Genomic DNA, 21028 nt, shown 5'->3' with positions numbered 1-21028 from the left:
GGATGGCCAAGTGGAATTAATTAGGGCCGAACTGAAAGCGACCAGACAGGATGTTCACAATGTTAGGGCTGAGCTGAAAGCTAGCAGGGATGAGCTTTACAATGCTCTCAATGAGTTCCAATCTAATCTAAATTCTCTCAAAGCTAGAGTAACTGAGACAGAAGATTGAATTAGTGATCTGGAGGACAAACAGATAGAGAGAAAGGATCAGGAGGAAGCATGGAACAAACAGCTTAGAAACCATGAAAACAGAATCAGGGAAATAAATGATGCCACGAAACATTCCAACATCAGAATTATTGGAATCCCTGAAGGGGAGGAGAAAGAAAGAAGACTAGAAGATATAGTGGAACAAGTTCTTCATGAAAATTTTCCCAATCTCGCGAATGGAACCAGCATTCATGTACTAGAGGCCAAAAGGTCTCCACCCAAGATTATAGATCCCCAAAAAACACCAAGGCACCTGACAGTCAAATTGAGGAACCATAACTGTAGGTATAATCTCTTGAAAACCACTAGGACTAAGAGGCTCCTTACTTATAGAGGAAAGCCCATCAGAATAACACCAGACCTGTCCACAGAGACCTGGCAAGCCAGAAAGGGGTGGCAAGACATATTCAGGGCATTAAATGAGAAGAACATACAGCCAAGAATACTTTATCCAGCAAGACTGACATTCAAAATGGATGGAGAGATAAAGAGTTTCCAAGACCGACAAGGCTTAAAAGACTATGCAACCACCAAGCCGACACTGCAGGAAATATTAAGGGGGGTTCTGTAAAAGAGGAAAAATCCTAAGAATAGCATTGAACAGAAATATAGAGACAATCTACAGAAAGAAAGACTTCAAAGGTAACACGATGTCAATAAAAACGTATCTATCAATAATCACTCTCAATGTGAATGGCCTAAATGCGCCATAAAATGGCACAGGGTTGCAGATTGGATAAAACAACAGGATCCATCCATATGTTGTCTACAAGAGACCCATTTTGAACCTAAAGATACGCCCAGACTGAAAGTGAAGGGATGGAGAAGCATCTTTCATGCCAATGGGCCTCAAAAGAAGGCTGGGGTAGCAATTCTCATATCAGATAAATTAGATTTTAAACAAAAGACTGTAGTCAGAGATACAGAAGGACACTACATCGTTCTTAAAGGAACTATCCACCAAGATGATCTAACAATTGTAAATATCTATGCCCCCAATATGGGAGCAGCCAACTACATAAGAAAACTCTTAATCAAGATAAAGAATCATATTGATATGAATACATTAATAGTAGGAGATCTTAACATGCCTCTCTCAGAAATAGACAGATCATCGAAGCAGAAAATCAATAAAGAAACAAGAGCATTGAATGACACACTGGACCAGATGGACCTCATAGATATATACAGAACATTCCATCCTAAAACAACAGAATACTCATTCTTCTCAAATGCCCATGGAACCTTCTCAAGAATAGACCACATACTGGGCCACAAATCAGGACTCAACCGATACCAAAAGACTGAGATTATTCCCTGCATATTCTCAGATCACAATGCTTTGAAATTGGAGCTCAATCACAAGGAAAAGTTCAGAAGGAACTCAAACACCTGGAAGCTAAAGACCACCTTGCTTAAGAATGCTTGGATCAACCAGCAGATCAAAGAAGAACTGAAGCAATTCATGGAAACCAATGGGAATGAAGACACTTTGGTCCAAAACCTATGGGATACAGCAAAGGCGGTCCTAAGGGGGAAATACATAGCCATCCAAGCCTCCCTCAAAAAAATTGAAAAATCCAGAACACAGCAGCTGTCTCTACACCTTAAAGAACTGGAGAATCAACAACAAATCAAACCAACTCCACACATAAGAAGAGAAATAATCAAGATTAGAGCTGAGATCAATGAGGTAGAAACCAGAGATACAGTAAAATGTATCAATGAAACTAGAAGCTGGTTTTTTGAAAGAATCAATAAGATCAATAAACCATTGCCACACTTATCCAAAAGAAAAGAGAGAAAGCCCAAATTCATAAAATTATGAATGAAAAGGGAGAGATCACAACTAACACCAAGGAAGTAGAAACAATCATCAGACGTTACTATGCCAATAAGCTAAGCAACCTAGATGAAATGGATGCATTGCTGGCAAACTGTGAACTCCCAAAATTGAACCAGGAAGAAATTGACAACTTGAATAGACCGATATCTAGTAACAAGATTGAAGCAGTGATCGAAAACCTCCAAAAAAACAAGAGCCCAGGACCTTACGGATTCCCAGGGGAATTCTACCAAACTTTCAAAGCAAAAATAACACCTATACTCCTGAAGCTGTTTCAAAAAATTGAAGCAGAAGGAAAACTTCCAGACTCTTTCTATGAAGCCAGCATTACCCTGATCCCCAAACCAGGCAAAGACCCTACCAAAAAGGGGAATTTCAGACCAATATCACTGATGAATATGGATGCTAAGATTCTCAACAAGATCCTAGCAAACAGGATCCAACAGCACATTAAAAAGATTATCTACCATGACCAGGTGGGATTTATTCCTGGGCTACAAGGATGGTTCAACATTCACAAATCAATCAATGTGATAGAACAAATTAGTATGAGAAGAGAGAAGAACCACATGGTCCTCTCAATCAATGCAGAAAAAGCATTTGACAAAATCGAGCATCCGTTCCTGATTAAAATGCTTCAAAGTATAGGGATAGAGGGAACATTCCTGAACTTCATAAAATCTATCTATGAAAGACGCACAGCAAATATCATCCTCAATGGGAAAAAGCTTGCAGCCTTCCCGTTGAGATCAGGAACACGACAAGGATGCCCACTCTCACCACTCTTGTTCAACATAGTATTAGAAGTCCTAGCAACAGCAATCAGACAACAAAGGGAAATAAAAAATATCCAAATTGGCAATGAAGAAGTCAAACTCTCTCTCTTCACAGATGACATGATTCTTTATATGGAAAACCCAAAGACTCCACCCCCAAACTACTAGAACTCATACAGCAATTCAGCAACGTGGCAGGATACAAAGTCAATGTACAGAAATCAGTGGCTTTCTTATACACTAACAATGAAAATACAGAAAGGGAAATTAGAGAATCGATTTCATTTACTATAGCACCAAGAACCATAAGATACCTGGGGATAAACCTAACCAAAGAGGTAAAGGATCTGTACTCGAGGAACTACAGAACACTCATGAAAGAAATTGAAGAAGACACAAAAAGATGGAAGACCATACGATGCTCTTGGATTGGAAGAATAAGCATTGTTAAAATGTCTATACTGCCTACAGCAATCCATACTTTTAATGCCATTCCGATGAAAATTCCACCAGTATTCTTCAAAGAGCCGGAGCAAATAATCCAAAAATTTGTATGGAATCAGAAGAGACCCCGAATCTCTAAGGAAATGTTGAAAAACAAAAACAAAACTGGGGGCATCACTTTACCTGATTTCAAGCTTTATTACAAAGCTGTGATCACCAAGACAGCATGGTACTGGCATAAAAAGACACATAGACCAGTGGAACCAGAATAGAGAGCCCAGATATGGACCCTCAACTCTATGGGCAAATAATCTTCGACAAAGCAGGAAAAAACATACAGTGGAAAAAAGTCTCTTCAATAAATGGTGCTGGGAAAACTGGGCAGCTATATGTAGAAGAATGAAACTCGACCATTCTCTTACACTGTACACAAAGATAGACTCAAAATGGATAAAAGACCTCAACGTGAGACAGGAATCCATCAGAATCCTAGAGGAGAACATAAGCAGTAATCTCTTCAATATCAGCCACAGCAACTTCTTTCAAGATATGTCTCCAAAGGCAAAGGAAACAAAAGCAAAAATAAACTTTTGGGACTTCGTCAAAATCAAAAGCTTCTGCACAGCAAAGGAAACAGTCAAAAAACAAAGAGGCAACCCATGGAATGGGAGAAGATATTGCAAATGACAGTACAGACAAAAGGTTGATATCCAGGATCTATAATGAACTCCTCAAACTCAACACACACAGAACAGACAATCATATCAAAAAATGGACAGAAGATATTAACAGACACTTCTCCAATGAAGACATACAAATGGCTATCAGACACATGAAAACATGTTCATCATCACTAGCCATCAGGGAGATTCAAATTAAAACCACATTGAGATATCACCTTACACCAGTTAGAATGGCCAAAATTAGCAAGACAGGAAACAACATGTGTTGGAGGGGTTGTGGAGAAAGGGGAACCCTCTTACACTGTTGGTGGGAATGCAAGTTGGTGCAGAATCTTTGGAGAACAGTGTGGAAATTCCTCAAGAAATTAAAAATAAAACTTCCCTATGACCCGGCAATTGCACTTCTGGGTATTTACCCCAAAGATACAGATGTAGTGAAAAGAAGGGCCATCTGTACCCCAATGTTTATAGCAGCAATGTCCATGGTCGCCAAACTGTGGAAAGAAGGAAGATGCCCTTCAACGGATGAATGGATAAGGAAGACGTGGTCCATATACACTATGGAGTATTATGCCTCCATCAGAAAGGATGAATACCCAACTTTTGTAGCAACATGGATGGGACTGGAAGAGATTATGCTGAGTGAAATAAGTCAAGCAGAGAGAGTCAATTATCATATGGTTTCCTTATTTGTGGAGCATAACAAATAGCATGGAGGACATGGGGAGTTAAAGAGGAGAAGGGAGTTGGGGGAAATTGGAAGGGGAGGTGAACCATGAGAGACTATGGACTCTAAAAAACAATCTGAGGGGTTTGAAGTGGCGGGGGTGTGGGAGGTTAGGGTACTAGGTGGTGGGTACTATAGAGGGCACGGATTGCATGGAGCACTGGGTGTGGTGAAAAAAATAATGAATACTGTTATGCTGAAAATAAATAAAAAATAAATTTAAAAAATATATACACAATAGTTTTAAATGACACTATATATTAAAATCTTACTAAAATATGGTTTTCTCAATCATAAGATTGCCAGTACAACACAAGACAAAACAGAAAAGCCATTAAATAAATTGAAATACTATTCAACCTTTTTTCCCTACAGCAGAAACTTGGATGGTATTTTAATTAAATTCTTTCAAACTTTTAAGTGTTATATCATCTTTAGCTTATACAACTCTTTTTAAAAAAATTTTAAATGTTTACTTTTTTAGGGAATAAAAACATTTATTTTTAAAATTATTTTCAGTTAGCTGCATAAAGTACATCATTCGTTTTTGATGTAGTGTTCAATAATTCATTAGTTGTGTATAACACCGGTGCTCATCACAGCACGTGCACATCAGTGGTTTTTTAAAGAAAATACATGGTTTGTATTACTTTGATACCAACAGAGGATAAAGGGAAATGAAATGATATAGGGAAATGAAATGCAGAGTCCATCCCACTTATTAAAATACATGCAAAATCCTGCATAAATGTTAGGATTTTGTATCATATACAAAATGTATCATATATTTTATGTTTGAATAAGTGTATCATATATTTTATGTTTGAATTTATATAATTATAAATATATGTTTAAAATTATATATAATATTGCAGTATGTCACTTTCAGGTTTATCCAAAAAGGACAAGTATGCCTTATTATCAGAAATCAGTCACCATAATTTGCCATGTCATGGACCATGAAAGAACACATTGGTTATCTTAAAAACTGAGAAAAAGCATTTGATTAAATTTGATTAAAAAGCACGTATGAGACACCTGGGTGGCACAGTCAGCTATGCATCAGAATCTTGGTTTTGGCTCAGTTGTAATCTCAGAGTGATGAGATAAAGCACCACATTGGGCTCCGTGCTCAGGGTAGAGTCTGCTTGGGAGATTCTTTCTCCCTCGCCCTCTGCTCCTTCTGCTTGTGCTTGCTTTCTCTCTCAAATAAATAAATCTTAAAAAATTTATAAAAAAACATTCAGAGACAAAGTAAAACCATATTTAAACTTAATAAAGCCTTTACCAAAAACTTGGATCAAACATTCAACTTAGTAAGAGAATTTATTTTTTTTTAAAGATTTTATTTATTTATTTGTCAGAGAGATAGAGAGAGTACAGGCCAGGCAGAGTGGCAGGCAGAGGGAGAGGCAAGCTCCCTGTGGAGCAAGGAGCCCGATATGGGAGATCCCAGGATGCTGGGATCATGACCTGAGCTGAAGGCAGCCACTTGACCGACTGAGCCACCCAGGTGTCTCATACATCCCTTAGTAAGAGAATTTAGATGAACCTATTATCATTAGAATCATTCAAGAGACTTTCAAAAGTACCGAGCAATACTATAAGATAAGAAAAAGGAATAAGAGGAAATATCTGAAGGGATGATGCAAACTTTTTTTATACATTATATGATTATTTACTAAGAAAAATCCCTCAAAAGCAACAGGCAACATTTTGAAATAACAAAGAACAAAATAATCAAATACAGAAGATTTCTCTTAGAAATATTGTTTTCGCTTATTCTAGTAATAACATCATAAAAAATGGAGTATAAAAAATACAATGCATTTGTAAAGTAAATAAAAATATATTAAATAGGGAAGAATATCTAATTGGAGAGATACAGTATGTTTTTTAATACAGATTCATCTATCAATTCACATTAATTCCAGTAAAAATTATGGTAGGATGTACCATAGGAGGTACAGAGTTTTCAAAGGATACAAAGTTTCTTTTATGAAAGAAGTCCTGGAGATCTCCTATGTAGCACAGGTGCTATAGTTAATAATACTGGTATTGTATACTTAAAAATTTGCTAAGAGGGTAAATCCTAAAAGTGTTCCTATTATGAAAACAAATTATAAAAGAAGGTGAGAGAAAACTTCTGGAGGAGATAGATATGTTTATGATATAGAGTATAGTGATTGTTTATCGTGATATATATTTATCTCCAAAAACATCCAGTTGTATACATTAAATATGTATAGCTTTTTGCACATCGATCATACCTCAATGAATTTTTTTTAAATCAAAAACAAAAATATGCAGACTAGTAGAAAAATGGTTCTTACATATATGGATAAATGATCCATAAAAGGGAAGTTTTGGGTAACTAACAGGTCCATGAAAAGGTTCTCAGCCTCACTTGCTAGTAAATACATAAGCTCAATGCAGTGAGGTCTTCAGGGGCAATCTGACAGTTCGAGGTGAAACTAAGAAGTTTTCATAACTCATCAATCTCTCCCCTTACCATATTGTTCAGAAAAATACTTGTTTATAGTTTGTTTTTTTTTTTTTAATCATGGTGGCATACTGGAAGCAACCTAGATGCCTTTCCCCAGGGGAATAGATAAATGGATAAATGAAATTTCCTGGATGTGTGGATGCATGCATGTAATGCTACACAGCAGTTAGAAACAATGACTTGGCACATGAATTACTCTCAAACATGCAGCAACATGTGCAACTGTAAAAAACATTACTGAATGAAAAAAATAACATTAAATCTATCATCTGATGTACTTATGCAAATTAAAAGCCCATAGATACACAAACAGCATTACCTATTTTGCAATAACTGTACGTACCAAAGGATATGAACTTGGAGTAGGGCAGCTGGCATAAAGGGGCAAAATAAATCAAACCAAACAAAAAGGGCCCTTGCATATGTTAATGATGATGTGCCATGAACTGAAAAGTTTGATTAACTTTAATATCTGCATCTGAATTCCATTTTTTTTTTAAATTCATTCTACAAACTTCTTCAAATAGTATCTTCATCACCATGAGATTTTGATTTTTAAGCCAGGCATGAGCTTAAGTAGTTTGTAACTGGTAGCTGATTAGCTCCCTGGGGCTGGCACTGACACATGGGAACTGTATGTGGGCAGTGGAGCCACCAAAGGTTATATGTTAAAGTGCACATTTGCAAATTTCTGGAGTCTATTTAATACCACTTAATGGGACTCAGGGATCTGACTATTAAACAAGAATCCCTTAACATTTTTAATACAGGTGATTCCTACATTATACTCCGATAAGTATCATTTTAGTACACTTGAAGTAAACTCTTTTTTAAGGATGAATGATTTATCAGTAAGCGATTGTGCATTATTGCCATTATTTTAAATATTATTTTGAGCACTCTAATGAATGCAGTAATATTTGAACTGTGAATAGAAGCATAAACATAAGAAACAAATAGATAATGCATCACTATGGAATACAGAGGAAATTTTACAGTAAGTTCAATATCAGCCTCTAGACACACTTGGCCTTTTGTGCTACATAAGGGAAAGAGAGGGGGCCCAGAAGGGTCATCAGCTCAGGTCAGCACTGAGTTCCTGGAGTTGGTTAGTCCAAAACAGTGTTCCAAGGAATGGAAAGGATTTCGTCTTTCCTATCACAGGTCTGGTGAGTAGTTGACAGAGGAAGCAAATGTGCCAAAGGGCAGGCCCATAGTATTTTGGTTGTGATTGATTGATGTCTCATTAAAGCTAAGCCCTAAGCAGCCGTTGGTGTATGGTAAGCAGTATTCTAAAGATTATGAATCAGAAGCACCTAGGGTGCTAGTTAAAACAGAGTCAAGGCCCCACTTCAAACCTACTGAGTTGCAATTGCTATGACTGGGAGCCAAGAATCTCTATTTACTCAGGAAATTCTTTTAAGCTTAGAATAAACTCATTAATGCTAGAGAAAGCAAGTAGTTTGTGCTCAATTGCTTGCATTCATTGTAATGAGAAGACTAAATAGATATTTAACATCAATATTGGGACATAGTATTCTTTTTGGAGTGTGTGTGCACGCGCTCTCATCTGCATGCATGTGCATGTAAATCACTGTGGTTCCCTAGAAAAACAGAAATGAAATGTCACTATCTATCTACAGAGCAAGCCAAAATTTCTAGGGGAGGAGTGGAGGGTGTTTTATGAGGAATTATGCGATGAAGAACTGTTGTTTACGTTGTTAATATGGGATTGTTTAGTTTGCATATATGTTTGTTCTTTGCTTGTGTGTGGTGGGTGGGGTCTCCTGGAGAAGTGTATGTAGCAGAGGAATTTGTACAGGGGAGGAAAAAATGGGAGCTGTCTCATGGCAGGATTTGTATTACTTTGAACCTAAGTTTGTGCCACTTTGAGCACTAGTGACAGAGTGATTTGAAACATTGGATGGGAGACATCTCCCCTTTTTCTCATAAGGCTGAGCTCTATGGGGCCTGTGCACTTCGGGAGGGCCAGGACATAGCCCCTTATGCAGCCATTCAGAACAAGCTTCAGGAGACATAAGCAGTAAGAGGTTGGGAAAAGCAATGTGTGTGAGAGAGAAAGCCAGGACATATGGTGCTTAATGTATCACTCTCTATTGAAGCAAACTAACCGAAGAGCCCCAACTGGACAAGAGGCAATACTGGCAGGGGTCATTAGAAAACGAGGAGGCAGAAAGCTAGGGAAAGCAAAAACCCAATTTAAAAAATGGAGTTAAAAAAAAAAAAAAAAGGAGCTGAAGGTCAAGTGACCTATAATCAGCTCACACTCAGAGAAGACAAAAATATTTCAGACCTTGGAGGTGCTGGGTCAAGATCCAGGATATGACTGTACTCATTAAAGGCTGATGGATGTTGAAGTCAAATGTGCAAGAAAGTAAAGGGTGGTAAATAGTGAGTCAGCATATCAACTGTAATGTTGAGGTTACTAATGATGACAAAAGAGAAGGGCAGAAGGAAAATGATGAATCTGGCACAGAAATATTTGAAGAAGGTAATGGTGAACTGTGAAGGATGATAAACAATGGTGAATAGGCTGATAAAAATAGATCCTATGGACTTTGGACGTAGAAAAGTGAAATAGAGTTATTCAGTGATCAGAAAGTAGCCCTGGGGAGCAAGGTATGAACTTGTAGCCCATGAGGAAGAGTAGGGGAATAAAAGTACCAGGAAGAATGCTGAAGGGGTCATTAGGAGAAAGGCCAAGTTTCACAGCACAGGTGATGATTTGAAAGGAGGCTATAAAAAGACATTTATGGATAAAAATAAACTTGCTCAAAAATAAGCAAGAATTTTGATACTGGAAGTTGGGTCAAAAGAGAAGAGCTAGGGTGGAGAGTGTGAGTATAGGGTTGAATTAGGTTGGAATGAAAGTAGAACAATAGATGTTTGGTTGTTGGTTTGGGGGTAGGGAGATGGTTAGGCAGGAACCCTAAGTGTGGCCACGAGGATGATGTTTAGGAGAAGAGACAGTTGAGCACTTGGAAAGATCTAGTAGGCATAATGGTATGTGGTTTCTCCAAACTGTAAAAGTATACTGTATGCGTATATGCCAGAGGGAGGTTTTAAAAAATAAATTGATTGTCCAAATACCATGCAGCTTCTTATCACCAGCTGTTTTTCTTGTTATATAGTGTCTTCATATTTATACACTGGACATTTCAATTATACTAATTAAAAAAAAATCCATATTTAAATGGAAGACTCTCTGACCAGAAGTCTAAATAGTAACTTGTTAGATCTTTATAGAGATACTCTCCATGGTAGAACTTATAAGACTATGAGATTTGGTAATTCGTACTAATTTAAAACAAAAATGACTGTAGAGCAGGGACTCATCAATCCATTTTTTCGTCAGTTTATTCTTTGTGTTCTTTGTGAATTGATTGGTTTAGTCTACTGAATACCTGTCATGCACCAGGCACCATGTTAGGGTTCAGTGGACATTGGTAAATAAAATAGACTGAGAAGCAGGGTACAGAATTTGAACAGGAGAATAAATTAATAATGTATTATGGGCTCTGCAATAAAAGAACTGGATATTAGTGCAGTGACACAGGATCCCCAGGGAGGAGTAATCTACTGGGGAAGCACAATCAGAGAAAGCCTCTTTGCGATAGAGATGTCTAAACAGAGAGCTGATGGAGGAAGGAACAGGTAGATGAAAAGTAGTCTAGGCACATGTGAAGTCCCCAGGGAAGGAAAGAGCTGGTGAATTCAGGAAAGCATAGAAGGAAAACTGGCTTCAGCCCAGAGGAAGGAGGGAGAGATGGTCAGAGCAGGACTGCACAGAACTTTGTTGACATGTGATTCCCAATTGGATCATTGAACAAAAAGATGTTAAGGGTTTAGCACGTACATTTTGGTCCAGTGAAAAATGACCACTTAGCTATAAACTAATACATGCTTTTTCCTACTAATCTTAGGTTATTAACAGAACCAAAACATGGGTTTTTGTTTGGTTGTGTTGTGTTTCTCCCCTTACACTTACAGCATAAAGCTCTAAGTGACTTACTATCTCTAATAAAAACTCATGTAGGCTGGGGGATATAATGCTGTTCCGGTTAGATTTTCTGTGGCTTAACACAGATGGGAAAAGTATTTTAAGAAGCTTAGCTATTTTGTTAAATGTTTATGACTTGTAAATTCCCAGCCTTTTAGGATTATCCAAAAGTGTTGACATTGATGGTGAATTTGAAGGGAAATTAGCCAAATATGTTTGTCTAATTAACCAGTGGGGTCCAATAATAGCTGTTGGAGTTGGCATATAAAGCAGGGCTACTTATTTATTGCACAGAGATATGTTCATATTATTTTCCGTTGAAGTTTCGATTTTCAAATTCTTTCCCACCACTTTCTGGAGAGTCATTGAATGAGCTGTCAGAGCATGAATCCCCAACCTCTCCTCTTTCTAAAAAGGAAAAAAAAAACTAGCCTACTAGTTTCATTTCGCCAGAAGTCTGAAGTCTGACTCTTCCAAACTTCTATTTCTGTGCTTCTTATAAGATACAGAAGGGAAATCACTCACTCCACTTTTGGCTCAGTGGTCTTGAGAGATGAGAAGAAGTTTGAGTTTCTTGTGATGGTTTTTAATCTCTTGGGCTAATGGTTTTATAATTCAGCAATTATATATCATCTTTGTTTAAGTTACTCTAGCAGTTAGGTATGTAAAGTTGTAATAATTCTGTCAGACCAAAATGGTAATATTTAGCAAATTACTACAGGACCTCCTACAGGGAGTAACGGACAGGAGAAAGAATACTGTCATTGAATGAATATATTACTTCAGATAATCTGAAGGTATTTTACATAAAATTTAACTCATCTTCACAAACAGTACTATACTATGTATAAATTTGTTTGCACATGAAGAAATAGGTTCATGAGCTCATAGGCTGTGTTGGGAAGCATTCATTTAGACCTGTATATTTCAGTGTCTCAAGTTTGAGCCTTTCCCTGTTTTATTCAGTGTTGACTTATCATACCTATTAACCCAGTGAAAAATAATGATCAGTCTCGGTCACTTGTGTCCAGGCATACTGGTGTGTAGCAAAGTATGTTTTCTGTTTTAAAATAATTTGAAGATGATGATGATGATTAGTGGTTGTCATCTGTTCATATTTCTTGATGTACTAGGTGGGTCAAATAGGATAATTCCTCATGAGTGTGGCTACTTATATTTTGGGCTTTTGGGTGAAAAATTAATATATCGATTAAAAAAATCACATGTTGGTTATCTCAGCCTACAAATAATATAAATAGCCCATGTACCATAAGTATGAGTTTTTTTTTTTAATGTCATACTTACTATTGACCCCAAAAGAGCCACTTAAAATTAAATCATATTAACAGGACTGATTGCATGACAGGCAGGTAAGGAACTATCTTCAAAACATCTCTGTACTGATTCTATTGATAATGAACACCAATCACCCAGCTCTTTCAGTCTTTGTTTCTTAACTAGAAATAAAAGGATTTTAAAGTTAGTCTGAGCTATGAAATTCTTACATTTGACTCATGAATATCATAATGTCTAAGTATTTTTTGTGTTTGGAATTCATGGGAAACAAGAGAAGTGTTGCTTCTGTATTTTTCTTTTAATATTTTTTCTACTTCAGTATTTTTAGTCTTTTTGCAAATTTTACATAAGAGAAAGTCTGAATAATAAGTATACATGAAGTGGTTTATACATTTTAACTTTGGTATATTTATTTTCAAATCTGTAGGTAAGTTTGTTTTGCATGTTTTTGGTTTTTTAGTATTGTTACAATGCTACATCAACTTGGCCCCAGGATAGTAATTAACAACCCAGTCAGAGGTTGCTAGTAATTTCCCATTTATTTGGGGAAAAATTTTATTAAATAAGTTGGGATCATGAGTATTAGGTAAAGAAGACTTTGGAAATTGCATTTGATATAATATATTTTAAAAAGGGAAATGAGAAAAATAAAATTAAAATTCAAGTTTAGAAGGTTACAAAAATAGTTTCCAAAAGAAGATAATCTTTATAGAAAAGACTATTGTTGACTTCCCAACATATGTGAAATGTTTCAAGTCATTAGAAAACAAATCAAAACAAAATTTTAAAACCCAAGATAATAGTTGAAAAGAGTAGAATGTCCCTTAATTTAAAAATATAAGTGCCTAAAAATCATGTGCTGATGTTTAACTGTCTTCTCTTGCCTTGACTCTGTATTAAATGAAATGTAAAGAGAGTGTAGAATTAGGTGGAGGCAGTAATAATAATAATGATAGACGAATAACCAAAGATAAAAGTGTGTAGGTGTTGGGGATGCCATTTCAGGCCTCAGAGCCCTTCTGGGATTGATGCTGAGTCACAAAAACATGTTCTGACCTAGAAATGTGAGTGACCTCATGGGTAAGGTGGAGAGTGAAGATTACTGGGGGCATCCTCACAAGGATCTCTCTTAGCACCTCTGTGTCAGCCCTAAAAATAGCCACTTATTTTACTAGCAAAATGAGTTTATCAGGAATAGCAGGGAAATTGCAATTCTGAACACGCAAGTTATGGTGAACCATAGGCAAGTTCAAAAAGACAAAGGAAGCGTCCACCTTTGTTAGGTTTCAGAAGGAAATTGGAGGAAATTGGTGAAGGTTGTTTTCGAACAAAAGTTCATTGGAAAAGGACAGAAGTTTGAGGTTGTGCAGTTTCTTGTTGGTTGCATGTTGTGGTTAATGTGTTGTTGCTAGGGCAGAGAGAGATCTTCCATCTTTTTTTAAAAGCAGGAGATGAAATTCCAATGTGAAAAATGTCCTCTCTTGTTAAAATAATTATCTTCCTTCTTTCTGCTGGTTATGCAAGCTGCAAGGGGGGGGGGGGGGTGCATGAGAGCTCCCCCTTCAGGGCTTCCCAACTCCATTTTAAATGAGGTTTCCTTTATTTATTTTTACAGAAGCTTTTGCTTTTGTTGCTTATTCATCCACTTTAATATGCATAGAAGGAAGTTAAATGTTAACTAAAATTGTAGTAGAGTTGTAGAAATAAATATTGTTCTAACTTAGAACATAATTGCAATTTAGATATAAATAGACTCTTGGTTCTTTTGTAAAAATGGCATGACTAGAATACTTTCAAGTTAAAAGTTTTATTGATCTATTTTGCTGAAATGAAATTCAGTAGAAATTTATTTGGAAGGCTTTAAAAATGTTTTCAGTAGACTGAAGGGCAAAAAGCTAAGACATCACTGTAACTGGCTATATATATATATATATATATATATATATATATATATATACCACTCATACTGTAGAGATTTTACCTCAGGAAATTATTACTATTATGTCTGTGTTTTATATACTGAATTGCTCAGATCCTGATATGTTCTAAGGAGACATAAAGAGACAAAGCACATACTAATGTCCTACTCCAAGAAATATATAGCAAAAAGTCCTTGACTCACAGAGTATTAAAAATGGAAGAGAACTTAGTTGTCATCTAGATGGGAGTTCACAAACTACCACCTGAGACCAAATCCAGCCTGATGCCTGTTTACGTTCAAGAGCTAATAATAGTTCTTATATTTTTAAATGGTTGAAAAAATTTAAAAAAAAACAATATTACATGGAAAAAATTATGTGAAATTCAAATTTCAATGTCCACAAATAAACTTTTATTAGAATACAGCAGCACCCATTCATTTGTATATATCTGTGACAGATTTCATGATCCAGTGGGCAGAATGAATCGTTGGAACAAAGAGCATATGGACCGTTAACACCTAAAAGATTTACTCTCTGGACACTTAAAGAAAAAGTTTGTCAACGTTTTATGTAGATACAAATTAAGTTTTCTCTCTAGAATTGATCCCCAGAGGTTACTAGGAACCCGTATGAGAAAGGTTCTGCTTTGGGGTTGGGTAGAAAAGTGTTCAGTGTTTGACAGGTTGATGTGTACCTCAGACACGGGAGGGTGATGGTAGCACAGATCCATCACTTTCCAGTCAAATTTCTTTTAATGTATATAATCCACAGTTACTTAGTTTGCATTAAAGCTCAGCAAAATACAAGGTCATTAGCTTCTAAGCCTCATTTCCATTATTCCTGGTACCAAACCAACCATCTAAGATTGTTTTAGTGAATATTAAGAATCATGGAGAGAGAGAGCTTTTTTAAAGTCACCTCCTTCCCCCATACCAACACACATAAGGTTATGATTTTATAAGTTTAGGATGAGGCATAGGGACTTCCATTTTCAAAGATGTTGGAACTTAAAGGATGCTTATCTAAAACTGTGCTGTCCAATACACTAACCGCTAGGCGCATGTGGCTGTTTAAATTTAAATTAAATAAAATTTAGTGGTGCCTGTGTGGCTCCGGCAGTTAAGTATCTGACTCTTGATTTCAGCACAGGTCATGATTTCAGGGTTGTGAGATCAAGCCTCATGTTGGACTATGCACTGAGCATGAAGCCTGCTTAAGATTCTCTCCTTCTTCCTCTGCCCCTCTCCCTGCTCACATGCTCGCTCTCTCTCTAAGAAAATAAAGTAAATAAAATAAAATTTAAGTTTTGGTTTTCCTCAGTTGTATGAGCTGTATTTCAAATCCTTAATAACCACATGAGCCTAGTGGCTTCTGAATGGAACAACTCAGAAAAACATTTCCATTGTTGCAGAGAGTTCCATTGGACAGACCTGATCTAGGAGATTTCAGAATCTCAATTTAATCTCAAAAGTTCACTAATCAGCTTTAAAAAAGAGGAAAAAAGAAAAAAGGCAGCACGGTTTGTTTTTATACTACCAGAAATGTGCAGAAAAGAAAATGAAGAGAACCAAGAAAGTCGGGATAAATATGGCAGTCTCCATTCACTATGTAAGTTATCCATTTACCATTAAGATGACTAAAAAGATACAGAAAATCAGAAAAACCCATTAAAGAACTAACAGTGACAGGAAGATAACATTTTTATGCTAGATGCTTGGAGGAATTCTGTAAAATATGTTATAAGGGAGAGGATTGAGATAGAACTGATCAAGCTATGAGTCAACAGATGCAATTGAAAAGTTTGCCTGAAGAATAAGAATTTGAGATGATGGAAAAACCCCACAAGCTTCAGGAAATCTACCGTAAGTGCCAGAGGCAAGGGTGGGCCATTGAGAAATCAATGGGCAGTACTAACACCATGGAGAAAGTGGGATGTTACTAGCTCACTGATGCAGGAGTGTTCTCTCTCAGAAATGTGTGGCATTGACATCATGCTTTGTGACACATGCTGCTTCCTCTTTGAATGTAGTCAGACAACTTAGAGGAAGAGCTCAAGCAAGAGTCAGTGAATCAGTCTTCTGGAATAGGGTTCATGTGCACTGTCCACCTGGCTTGACCTCCCTTGTTGAAACTGCCTTTCTCCCACCATCAAGAAAAAGATCTGAGTTGACAAAATAAATCCACTACAAACCTAAACTTTTCTTCTCCTGCTAATTTTGTGTAAAAGAAAAGCACAGTATATTTCATGATTAGCATCTTCCTCTCTCAGTACTGAAAACAAAACAGAGAAGAAATACTAATAGCTCACTGTAAAGGCGAATAAAGAAATGTGACTGGATATGTGAAATAGTAGTTCTAAAGAAGAAAACTGGTGAAAAATAAATGCTCCTGAAAGTCTGTGGAACACATTTAACTGCAAGAAATGAGAGATCTTTAGCAATATCTGATTCAGGGGCCTATTTTGTATCTGAATAAGGCACCTATCAGAAAAGATAGCTTTCAGATGAGGAGGATGGTTAACAAAGGTTTGTAATGGCATGAAGGCAGAATATATATGTTGAATATTCTAGATATCTGAAGCAATAAATGCCAGATTGAGAAATTGTCCCAGAATTTATAATAAAATATGAGATAAATGTACAACCAGAAATATAAAGGGCATTGATGAAAACCCTAAGTCGGTAATACATCCAGCAGAAGACAGACCATTCATAGGAAATGCAATTACCAAAGGAATAATAGAAGAGTATTACTTGGTGGTGGGGACTTAAAACCCAGGGAAAGTTACTTATCTAAAAATACGATGTAGGTCTTGAATTTAAAAAAAAAATTAAAAAACCAAGATGACAGGGGAAAAAGTTTGTTTATAAAAGGAAAAAATTCAAGTTGACATCAGACTCTCCACAATTTGAAAAATATGGAAGAGAAATGAACACAAGACTCTTGAGAGAAATATATTGAAACCCAAGAATGTTATAACCAGACAGGCTATCATTCATATTTGGAGTAATACAGAGATATTAATAGACACAAAAGGACTCCAAATGTTTTTACCCACATTCCTTTTTTGGGAAGAAAAAAAGATTAAAAAAAATTGAAAAAGTATTCCAGCTGATTTAGGAATGAGTCAAACTGAAAAACTAAATAATGAGGATTAAGTGTTAGAAAGTATGGTGAATAACTAAAACCAATCAAATAATCAATATTTAAATCACTGTTGTTAATGTAGTGAGGAGCTAAAAAACAATAGAAAAAATTTAAGTAATTCTTTCAGAAGAAACAAAACATGTTTATAAATGATAATATTCTGGGTAAGAAATCCCAGATTACACGAACAAAGTCTTAGAGTAGGAGTGTGAATAACTGCAAAATTATTCATGTTATGTGTGTGTGTATGTGAGGGGTGGGTTCTCAAATTTATGTATTTTATTTTTGAATGATATATATAGATATATACAGAATTAAAGAAAAAAGGTATTTTACATGTAAATTAGCCATTAGTTGGAAAAATGATTTCCAAAATATGAGAAGTAAAAGAAATTGGGGTACATAAAGGAACAAATCTGAAGATGTACAAATAATATAATGAAGAAGCAAAAAAAAATTTCCATGAAATCATTAAAACTGTAAATCATAAGCAAATAAATATGGCTAAAATTTGAGAAATTTTTACTTCTGGCTCTCACTCACTCTCCTTACCAAAACTAACCACATGTGATCTTGTCCCTTAACTCCTTACAACCATTTGTCTTTATTTCAAATTTGATACATTTTATGTTTCCTTTTATTTGGAAAGCTTCTGGAGGGAAATGATACATTCCCATTCCATATTTCCCCATAATTCTAGTTACATTATCTTCAGTACTACCAGCAGCAGTCAAAAAGTCAAAGATACTTTAGAAAGGATTTTTCTGACTTCCATTTCTTTATGCTTTTGAAGTTCATGATGATCTTTTAGCCAGTGTTTTAATCTCACCTGTGAACTTCTACTTGTCCTCCATGTTTCTAAAGGGCACCTACAAGAAATATTAAATATATGTTTGTTTAGATATGTATCTGTCATTCATTTGGCAAATATAAAAGACTCACCTTTTGCCTAGGACTGGGGATAAAATCCAGCCCTCATGGAATTTAGAGATTATCCAAAGTAACATGCCAAGTTATCATTTAAGCCCCTGTAGCAGCTGGGCTAGCCCACACAATCCAAATGTATGCCTCATTCCTGTGTACTTACCAATGAAACCTTTTCTCCAATTATCTTAAGCTCTTCTTGCTCTCCCACTTTTTTAGACTCTATTTATTCCATTTGGTATATCTCTACTTCTATCATGTTGGCCACTCTGTTTTTCTAAAAATTATTTCCCTGGAATAGTAACTCCTCAAACCATAATTCTTAATAATAATTCCTGCGTCCAGTGTCTTCACCATGAATAACTAGCTGTCTCTTGAGTTTTAACTTCCTTCCATGTAGGTCTGAAATCGCGTGAATGAGCTTTTTATCCAGTGAGTCTAGGTCACTTGCTTTCTCAGCTTACCTGCCGTAGAGAGAGGGACTGACTCTTTTGGTTAGCTTCCTCCCAAGTAGAGCCTGGATGCTGAAAAGCAGCAACTGCTGTCTACAGCACATACACAAATGTCCTTGTGTGAATGTTTTAAATGCATGTGTATGTTTTAAATTGTATGTGTATTGGGTGGACGTTTTAAATGTATGTGTATTGGGTATATGTATATGAATTTAGAATATTAAGAATTCATTTATTGATATTTAAACTCTCCTGAGTCCCTGTTTCCTTGTGAGTAAAAGAAGGTTTTAGATTAGACTGTGTGTTTCATATCATGTTCTGAAGATAAAAATTTTCTGTGAAAGTGACTAGGAGATTAGTCCAAACCCCCCAGGGACTCTGAGAGGGCAGGTCTCTGTGCTCCCCACCATTGCTTCAGTGCACACAGCTGTGCTTTTAGTTGTTTCATTGGATTTTCTTAAAAGAACATGATCTGTAACTCAAAATCTTTGACTAACACTGTAACAGATCTTTCTTCTCAAGGACCTACATATAGTATCGGCACACCTGAGAACTTCTTAGAACTGCCGTCTTGACCTATGATGGACCTTCCAAATTAGAATCTGTATTTTAACAATATTACTAGAAGACTCATCTCAAATTAAAGTTTAAGGAACATTGTACTTGTTGATCCCTAAAGTCATTTTCATTTATAGCATGGTGCTTTTATACAAATTTATACAATATATGTTTTATCTTATTTTGCTTTTCTAAGGGGTGAAATTTTGGTTCATGGAAAAGGAAATCCATCAAAGATATACAACATAAAGAATTTTTTAATTAAATGTATTAGAGAATGCTATTGGAATTGAATTAGGTTCCAAATTTATTTCATTTCTAGTGATAGTAACTATGGCAGATGGACGCTATCTAGCTTCATTTGATTGTAAATCTCATTTGCTCCAATAAGAAAAATATACGAATCCAAATATCCTATAACTAATGAAAAAAAAAAAAAAAAACTTCCAAAGATAGTGTAAAGGAGATTGGGAGGGTAAAAGAGAAGCATATTAAATATTGATAATGATAAAATCAAGAGACAATGATGAGTACCTACATTGATAGAATGTTTTAGAATTTAGCAAGCATTTGAATATTCAACAACTCTTTGAAGTTATTAACAATTCACTGAGGAAGGCAAATTAGGTATTTCCAACCACAGTTCACAAATTTAAATAAGGCCTGAACCAGTAATCTGTCATAACCAAGACTGGTGCATATCATTTCTGTCCTGAAGTTGATCTCTCCTTTTTCTCCAGTTTCATTTTAAAATCATGCTATTCCAAGAAGAAATGGACCACGAAGGATGTTTTCAATATATTCGCAATATTTGAAGTTGACATCTTTCCAGTTGCAGAAATGCCTCCTTTTTTCCCCACTTTTTAAAATTGCTTTCTCTGTACTGTTTCTCTTACTTTTCTATTTTCTCTTTCCACTTTTCTGCACCAGCTTTTTCCTCCTTCTCTTTAAGTTCGGCAGCATCTGAGGCCAGAGTCTGCTAATTTGCAATAACTGGTTCTGCTGCTTCCACATCACCCCTAACCTTGCAGCAGCTTCCTCTTTTCCTGTGGCCACCTGCCTCCTGATCATTCTTGCTGGGACTCGGGACACGGGACTCTGTGTGGCTCCACTCTGTTCTACCTCCTCCTCTCCACCTGGCCCAACCACTGCTCCGCCAGGCCTTCCTCCTCTGCTCAATGTTGTTATAGCAACCGACAGTCAGTGGGCCCAGGAGACACCGTGCTGAGCCAAAACTGGCAGGAAGAGACACTGAGCAGCATCTGCGGGGGCTGATAAGGCCAAAATGTTGGGTTGGTCTCCTCTGGTAAGAAAAAGAGAGAGAAACATCGAGATTATATTGGCTCTGGTAGATCTACCAGCAATATTTTCTGACCTGATGGAATGGCTAGAAGGCCTGCTTAAAGGTCCTGATTGAGTTACGTAGGACCTTCTGCTTTGTGTGCCCAGATCTAGCCTTTTGGATCAACATCTCCCACACCTCCATCTCTATAACCATTAGAAGAAAGATAAAAAT

This window comes from Mustela nivalis (genome assembly GCF_964662115.1).
Source record: "Mustela nivalis genome assembly, chromosome: 12".
NCBI classification, from domain to species: domain Eukaryota; kingdom Metazoa; phylum Chordata; class Mammalia; order Carnivora; family Mustelidae; genus Mustela; species Mustela nivalis.
This window is presented reverse-complemented; position numbering follows the sequence as displayed.